This window comes from Psammomys obesus, unplaced genomic scaffold (genome assembly GCF_907164565.1).
Source record: "Psammomys obesus unplaced genomic scaffold, mPsaObe1.curated_primary_1811, whole genome shotgun sequence".
Classification (NCBI taxonomy): domain Eukaryota; kingdom Metazoa; phylum Chordata; class Mammalia; order Rodentia; family Muridae; genus Psammomys; species Psammomys obesus.
In genome coordinates this window covers 26,372,528-26,381,784 of record NW_026587216.1, presented here as the reverse complement: position 1 = coordinate 26,381,784, position 9,257 = coordinate 26,372,528, and the positions used below count along the sequence as shown (strand labels likewise).

The window sequence follows — 9,257 nt, the reverse complement described above, 5'->3', positions numbered from 1 at the left end:
TTTTTTTTTTTTTTTTTTGTTTGTTTTTGGTTTTTTTTTTTTTTTTTTGAGATACTGTCTTTTCTATATAGCCTTGGCTCTCCTGGAACTCACTATGTAGACCAGGCTGGCCTCTAACTCACAGTGATCTGCTTGTCTCTGCCGCCTGTGTGCTGGGATTAATTAAAGGTATACACCAGTATGCCTGGCTTCAAAATTATATTTTTTGAATATTGGTAATGTTAAGTACAGTTATTCACACTTCTAAATAGATAAAGAAAACTAGCCATATTCTGGACATCACAGTAGCCACTGATGTGAAGAAAATTGAGGGAACGTGTCTATATAAAAATAAATTTCTCAGGGTGTGGAGGCGCACACCTTTAATCCCAGCACTCAGGGAGGCCGGGGCAAGCAGATCACTGTGAGTCTGAGGCCAGCCAGGTCTACAAAATGAATCCAGGACAGACAGGGCTGCACAGAAAAACCTTGTCTCGAAAAAAAAAAAAAAAGAAAAGAAAAACAAAAAACCAACAAAAACAAAAATTTCAACCTGGATCTTTGAGAAAGAGGATAAAAGACTGAAAATTATGGTCTCTAAGGAACTTCGAAAGACTGTCATTGCCCTAGAGAAAGTTTAAAACATGTAGTGGTAGAAAAGGTTCTCCACTATTCCAGAAGCATGGTGAAGAAGCTTGAAAGTGCACTGAGATGGTGGCCCAGCCTACCTACGGCACACATTTATAAACCCTTCCAGGCTTCTGTAGTGAGAACGTAAACCATTCTGTTAGAGTTCGATCAACTCAGGGTGCCCTGGGAGTTTGTCTTCTGTTGCTTTTACCGTTTTCAGAGATTTAAGTATAGGATCAAAAACCCTCCGTAGGTGCTAGAGCTATATCTCAGTATGGTGTGGATTTGATCCCTAGCATATTTACATATGTGTACATAGACACAGACAGACACACAAGTACCCAGAGACACATAAATACCATAGACACACACACATGCACACACACAGACACACGTATACAGACACAGACACAATACAGACACAGACACAAAGACACACACAGAGACCCCATGCATGTTTCACCTGAAATAGAACTTGAGAATTCATAGCTGCTATTCTGGTCCTTGTGAGTTCTCGGTGTTATTCTGCTATTTATAATACATTATTTTCATAAATAATAATGCAACATTCAATATATAGTCGTTTGAGAATGTCATTATGTATAATTAGTATATATAATGAGTATGTTTGAAACAGTTCTTGTAAAAACAATAATAAATCTGTTCAATTAATTTGAACTTTGTGTCCTAAAAGGAAATTTCTGCAAATTTGTTTTCCCCTCTCTTCTTACAGTAGATACAGTAGGCAGTGACTTGTTGGCTTGTTAGTGGAAGTAGAAATGCAAACAGTAGAATTATTCCTTAAATTAATGTTCGGGTATCTTGGGGAAGAGGCCCTTATACTCAGCAATGTGCTGGTCACTGAATGAGTGCTGGCTGATAATTGGTGAGTTAGGTTTTGTGGGCTGCATCTGTAGGCAATATGCTGGCATTGACTTACAGAGCATATAGGTTCTATAATTCCTGATGTAACCTTAGACTTAGGATTTTCAAGATCTGTAGACACAGCCCATCTGGCACTTTTTTTTACGTGAACTCTCCATTCTTTCATATTTGTTTTAAATCTCCACTATCTACTGCAGACAGCTCCTGGTCCATCTCCTGCCTCCTATAACCTTGCCTATGAGCTCTGACCAACGCTTTCCCGGAAGGCCTCATGTTAACTGTTGGCTTGTCACCTCATTTGTTCCTTGGAACTAAGTGGAGAGCCTTGGTTTTACTCTGCCAAATGAGAGCTTTGTAATGGTATGAGGCCTTTGGCTATACTTTTTGCCCTGTTTATTTCGCAGGATAAGAAGACTTTTGTCTTCTATAGCTGTTTTGTTCTAAGAACCAGAGGGCAAAGAAAATACCTCAGCACCCATAATTCCTTCTAGCTTGCCTAAAAATTTCTCTTCTCTAGGACTTTAACTAGGATAGGGTAGGGTAGGTCAGAAAACCCTATTTTGTTGTTGTTTTCTTTCACTATCTTCTTCTCTGTCCTCTAAGTGTATTGGTAAAGAAAGAACTAGACTTTCATAGTTTTTGTTTCTTTAAAACATTATGAACATGGGTGTTTTGCCTGTACGCATGTCTGTGTACCACTTATGTGCCTGGTAAGGGTTGTGAGCCATGATATGGGTGCTGAGAATTGAACCCCTGTCTCACGGAAGACGACCCAATACTTGTAACCACCAAGACATCTTTCCAGCCAAATTTTTGCTGTTCTGTTTGTGTGTCTTCTGTGTAAAAGTGTGTGAACATAGTTTCAAATCAATTATACTTGCCTCTTCATTCATTAAAGAAGGAGGTTAAGGAATTTAGAAAATTCATTTTTCTCTTTCATAGCTCAATTTTTAGGACTTAAAAAAAAATTCTGGTTGACTTCAGCCTTGCGTCCCGTGGTTCAAGTAACTGCTATCAATGCAACAACACTTTTATTATCTCATTTTAGGCTCTAAAGGTCAGTGTACTTAGAAGAAACGTAAAGAGGAAAGTGCAGTATTAAGAGTTTAAGCCAGTCTGGCCCATAGATGACAGTAAGTGAATAGAACTGCTTAGAGATGGCAGTGTGAGGTCAGTCACTAGTTCAAGTGAGCGTTACCTGAAATAGAGCTGGAGAATTTGTCACTTGTGGCTCTGGGTCTTAGGCGGTCTCATTGGTTTTATTCTTCATTTGTGATTATCAGGTTGAAGTTCTTTGGTATACTTCAGCCACTAATAATGTCTTGGAGACCAAACTTCTGAGAACCCATTCCTCCGTTATAATTCCCTCTCTCTCGAGATTTATGTAAAACAAATGTTTTATGGTCATACCACTGTACCATGAATCTTTTAGGACATAGTTGAAAATAAAATTATAGATACCAATAAGATCTTTGCATGAATATCTTTTGAAAAGCTAAAGTTGATTTAGTTTAAAGCCCAAGAAAATTTTCTATGTAGAATTTGGATAAATAGAAAAAAAAAAAACATTCTCTGCCACGAATAATGCACTATTAAACACTTTTGTAGACAGATTTTTTGTTAAGATGGCTGATAACACCACAAGAATGCTTCTAGTTTTGTGTAATGTGTTTTCTTCCCTAGAAAATATGAAACTTGAGACCAGGACTATGGTTTGCTCCAGAGTTTAGCATGGCAACTGCACACTGTGGAAGCTGTTAGATATTGCCTTTGTGCAGATACTTGGTAATCTCAGAACAGATTTCCGAGAGAGAACATGAAGAAAAATAGCTGTCTCTTCAGTGCTCCACTTTTGCGACAATACTCCTTGAGAAAGGAGCCTCAAGATTTTGTGTTGACCCTGCCACGGTTCTAAATGATCCAATGTAATAAGTAGGGAAATTTAGCTAAAAACAGATTTCTTGTTTCTAAAATCCAACCCAGTTTTTAAAGAGTGTGAAATGCCTTTGTTATTACATTCCTCTGAATGGTAACAAGCCTGGGCTTCTGTGACATGGGACAACGATAGGAGTTTACCGACATATGCTATATAAGGCTTTATTTTTATTTACTGCAGTAGTCTTGATTATAATTTCTCTTGGTCATACCCTCTTAGTGAAATACTATGGTAACTTTTATTTCATTACCCATTCTATATTCAAATGTTTTAAGAAATTAAAAAAAAATATTGTGATAAAATGAACACCAAAATCAGCCTTTTGGTTTTTAATTTATGAGTTGGGAATATTTTTTTTTTTTTTACTTAAAACTTTTTCAGTGTTCTCGAAGAGTCTACCTATAACTAGACAGAACTCCTACTGAAGGGACAAAAACTTTGAGAAGATGTGCAGAGATGAAAAACATAGAGTAGAGATTAAGGGAATGTCCAACCAATGCCTGGCCCAACCTGAGACCCACCCTATGAGAAAATGTTCGTTACTGACACTCTTAATGATACTCTGCTGTGCTGGCAGACATGAGCCTAGCACAACTGTCATCTGAGAGGCTACATTCAGCAGTGGACAAAACAGATGGTAACATATTGGGCAGAGCGAAGGGAGTCTTGCGGAAGTTTGGAAGGATAGAAGGACCTGAAGGGCACAGCAGCTCTACTGTGCTCCTGGACAGAGCCCAATAACTAGGGCCCAGGGGAACTACGGAGACAGAAGCACCAACCAAGGACCATGTATGGACTGGACCTAGCCCTGTACATAGAGGAAGCCAACGGGCTGCAGTATCTTTATGCCAGTCTCCTAGTAAGGGGAGTGAGGGCTCTCTCTGACAAAAATTCTGTTGCCTGCTTTTTGATCAATTTCTCCTGGTGGGGCTGCTTTGGCAGGCCACAGGAGAAGAGGATACACTCAGTCTTGATCTGACTTGGTGTGTTGGGGTGGGTTGGTGTGTGTGGGGCACCCCTTTTCTGAGTAGTAAGGGAAGGAGGATAAGGGGAAGAGGGAGGTAGGGTGAGACTGGGAGGAGAGGAGGGAGGGCCTACAATTGGAATGCAAAGTGAATCAATCAATCAATCAATCAATCAATCAAATAAAACATTTCAGCTCTTTCATTTTTTTAGGATAGTATAAAAGAATGTAGCTGACATACGACTTTAAAGAGTTTTAATGACATATGAAAATGGCAAAAACCGTGTCCCTTAGAATGTTTCTAGACTGTCGGGAAAAACCATTGCGTCAGACTTCCACAGTTCTCATGGTAGTAGAAACCGGTTCAGCGTTAAGTCTATGAAAAACTCTTTTTAAAAAAAAAATTAAAAAACTTTTTCTTCACAATTTATTCATTATATATCCTGATTGAAGCCCCTCCCACAACTCCCCCAGTTCCACCCTTCCTCCCTCTGCCCTCCATCCCCTTCCCCTAGTCCACTGAAAGGGGGCGTTCTCCACTATAGCCAACTGCCCATAGCTTAAGTCTCCTCACGACTGCCTGGATCCTCTTCCTCCTTGGCCTGGGCAAGGCTGCATCATTAGGAGCAATGATCAGAGAGCAGTCATTTGAAAGGGCGTTCCCAGTGTTGGCAAGGAAGCGCAGGGGGGAGGGTCCAGCATCTACAACCTGGAGTGCTAAAGGGTCTCCCAGGATTCCTACCAAGCAGCTTTGCCTGATTTCTAAGTTACTGCGGAGGAAGGGGAGCGCAAGTGGTATAGCTAAGGACCGGGTAAGACTGAAAGAGAGCAGAATAGGAGCAGTGAGCTGTGAGCAGTACACTGTAGTGAATGGTTTTCTCTTCACACACCGTTCTTGGAACTTCAAGGTGAAGGATCCCTCTGATGTCTGATTTTTTTGCGCCTGGTGTCGGTGTCTGGCCGCGGGGTCAGCTGCTTTCCTCTTTGGCAATCTTCAGCAGTTGTACAGACTTCCTGGAACTTTGGACTGAGCTTAGGTAGGGCCTTGGCTTTCAGTGGGGGAGTTCCTATAGTAATAGATGGAAAAACGAGGTTGTATACTATCACATTTAAGATACCAGCTTTGATACCGTTGAGCTACCTTCCTCAGATTGTTTGTGTGTGTGTGCTCAGTTATGTGGGTGAAAATGGCTTTTACATTTTTATCTGATTAACACAAATTCAAAATGATAGTATTTCTTGATGGATTGCTATCACATGCAATTCATCTTTTGGTGTTACTGGAGCAGAGCCACACTCATTCGTTTATATGCTGTGTGTGGTGCCTTTGATGCTCTGCTATCAGAGCGGACTGGATGTGAAAGAGACCATATGTGATGGCTGGTTGCTTCCCGTTGCTATTTAGTGACTAAACCACAGTGATACAGTTATAACTCCGCAACATTTTACTAACCATGTATCTTTGTGCCGTGACATTTAATTTACCTTTTAATTACCACTGTATTCATATCATGTCAAAATCAGAAGAGTGGAATTTGGATATCCAGCTTCTGAGGCCTGTGAAGTTTGGATTGTTTTGTTAGGGAATCAGCTGGTCAAACAGCGTGTTTCTTGTGCAGTTACACTGTAGCTGTGCTGACAGCCTGGTCACAGTATTTCAAGCACAGCAAAGCAGTTGCTATAAAAGTCAGAAAATTCAACAGAGACTATCACATCACAACAACATTTCTTTCCAAAAATAATAAAGGACACTTTGCCCCGAAGTAAGTTCCGTAAATGGTCCATTTGTTAGTTAAGCAAGGACTGTTGATGCTGCATTAAGCAACTCATGTCTGATCGCAACAGATGAGGAATTATGTCTAGAGAAAATGCATTTATTTGAGGTTATTGGCCTTTCTGGTGAACTGCAGATATTGGAGCAATGTTAAATGCTGGTAAAGAAAAGGGTGACAGTCTAGGCTTCCAGTGGTGGAGCTGGGACTCCAACCCAGCCAAAAAAAAACCTATGACATACAGCCTGTCTGGTCTGCAGGATTATGGGTTGTGGGACCAATATTGGTTCAGAGTGTGTGGGAGCTGCCAGCCAATGTCTGGTCTAACTTGAGGCCCAAGCCACAAGAAGGAGCCCATGCCTGACTCGGCCTGGATAGCCAGGATCTGGAAGCTGGCTAGCCCAAAGACCTAGGGTAGAACCAAACACAACTGACCAAAAAAAAAAAAAAATTCTACAAAATGATTGAAATGATTCCTATTGCTGCTACTCTGCTATTTCTCATAGATCAGTACCTGGCTCAGTTGTCATCAAAGAGGCTTCCTCCAGCAACTGGTGGGAGCAGATACAGAGACCTTCCCTGAGCCAAACATTAGAGGAGCTCAGAGGAAATTCCTCAGAAGAGGGGGAAGATGGATTATAGGAGCCAAGGGGTCAAGGACACCAGGAGGACACGGACCACAGGACCAACCAAGCAGGGCTCAAAGCAGCTCACAGAGACTGAAATGGCAATCAAAGAGCCTGTTGATCTGTGGCAGGTCCTCTGCGTACATGCTGTATTTGTTTAGCTTGGAATTTTTGTTGGACTCCTAATAGCGGGAGTGGGGTTGCCTGCTCTTGGGACCCTTTTTCTCATACTGAGTTGTCTTGCTTAGCCCTGGCATAAGGCTTTGGTTGCTGTCCTTGGGAGGCTTGTTCTTTTCTGAAGGGAGGGGGATCTGAGGGAAAGGAGAGATAGAGCTACTGTCAGGATTTAGTGTATGAGAGAAGAATAAAGAAAAAAAAAAGAAAGAAAGAACAGGCTAAACACAATTTCAAGTAGTTTCCTTTGGCTTTCGATAAGGTCAGACCTGATACTGATATCTTTCCATTCTTGTTTACTTGAAGAATGAATATCAAGTTTGACCTGATAAAGTGTTGTTACTATTTGCAAGTCTTCACAGGTGAGAATAAGTTTCAAATAAGTTGAGATGACCCTAATTTACCTGAAGTAGATCTGCTAAACCATGACATCACCGGAATAGCAAAAATATATGGAGTAGGAACGGCTTGGTTGAAAACATAAAGTTTCAGTGGGTACTTGTCATAAACTGTTTAATTTGTCCTGTGTTATTGAAACTGTAGTTTCAGATCCACCATTGTCAGGTCTTGGAATTCATCTGCTCTGTGGGGCAGAAGCACAGTATCTTAGCTTCCCTGGCTATACAACAGATCTATGAATTGGCAGTGGTCATGTGTTATTCTCTGTGTAGCCCTGGCTGTCTTGGACTCACTTTGTAGACCAGGCTGACCTTGAACTCACAGAGATCTGCCTGCCTCTGTCTCCCTGAGTGCTGGGATTACAGGCATGTTTCACTGCACCCAGCTTCATTGGGATTTTTTTTTTAAGCTAATAACTAAGACAGTTTCTTCTAAAAAAAACAAACAGTCCTTAAATTGCTATTATTGAAGAGTGAAGTGGGTCTGAAAATTGTCTTTTACTGTGCTGTAAGAATGTTCCTTAGGAATCTCGACCCCAAATGACAGGGCAAATCATGCTCACGTAAGACAATGATACAGGACTGGAGAGATGGCTCAGTGGTGAAGAGCACTGTCTACTCTTCTTGAGGTCCTGAGTTCAATTCCCAGCAACCACATGGTGGCTCACAACCATATATAGTATGATCTGATGCCCTCTTCACCTCACAGCTGTACATGCAGATACAATACTCATATACATAAAATAAATTTAAAAATAAAATGACATAGCTCTATACCATTTTGACTCTTGTTTGAATCACTGACGATATTAGACTGCTTTATAGTGTTACGAAGCTGTCAGGACCATATGAAATCCACACTCACGTGAGAGTTTGCAGCAGGATTTTTCAGTACCATTTTTTTTTTGTAAGGTGATGCACAGAAGGAGAATATATTTTAAGATATGTCTAATTAGCAAATTGAATAGTTTACATCTAACTTTCAATAATAATATTTAATATTAATTATTAATATTAATAACACATTAGAGGAAAAACACCTAGAGAGGCTAATATAATCCTGTAAATGACTTTGAAATAATGAATATACTCAATTAAAATGATCAGAGTGTAGACTGACATCAATACGTATTGATGATCCTTATATCTGTGTGGATCTTTTTATTTAAAATAGACATATTTTTTATACAGTACATTCTAATTATGGTTTTCTTTCCCTTGACTTCTCCCAGTTCTGCTCCATCTCCTCTGCCCTCTTCCTCTGGTTAGAAAATAAACAGGTATCTATGGAATACTAATAAAATACAATAAAATAAAACAAAGACAAGCAATTCAGAACAGGACAACACAAACAAACTGAAGAAAAAAGCCACAGAAAAAAAGTATAAGAAGCACAAATAGGTTGCAGAGATGCTCATCATTGCACACACAGGACTCCCATAAAAACACAAAACTGGAAGCCACAATGCATGCACACAAATTATATAAAAAATGATATGAAAAAGTCCAAACATAACATTGGGACAAAGAACCTCCAGATAGACCACTGAGTTCTTTTGGATTGTCCATCTACTGCCGGGCATGGGGCCTACTCTTAAGAGTGGCTTACTTCTCCCAGTGAGACTTCCTTGGAGGAAACTACATTTTCACTTGCAAGTGGTTATCAGTGGTAGCTAGCTTCCGCCTCAGGGATGGGTATGTGTGGCCTCTTCTCCTCTCAGATCTGGTGCAGCTCTATGCAAGCCCTGTGCATGGCTGCGTCAGTTTCTGTGATTTCCTAGGACATTGGTCATGCTGTGTTTAAAGAGCCTTGTTTCCTTGGTGTCCTGCATGCCCTCTGGCTCTTATACTCCTCCCTCCTCTTCTGTGGGGTTTCCTGAACCTCGAGGGGAG

At 40.6% G+C, this 9,257-nt stretch overlaps 1 protein-coding gene across 4 annotated transcripts in view; it reads left to right on the top strand.

Annotated features, from left to right (window-relative positions):
- Positions 1 to 9,257, top strand: part of Xkr9 (XK related 9) — a 99,725-nt gene that overhangs the window by 49,659 nt on the left and 40,809 nt on the right. The window lies entirely within an intron of this gene.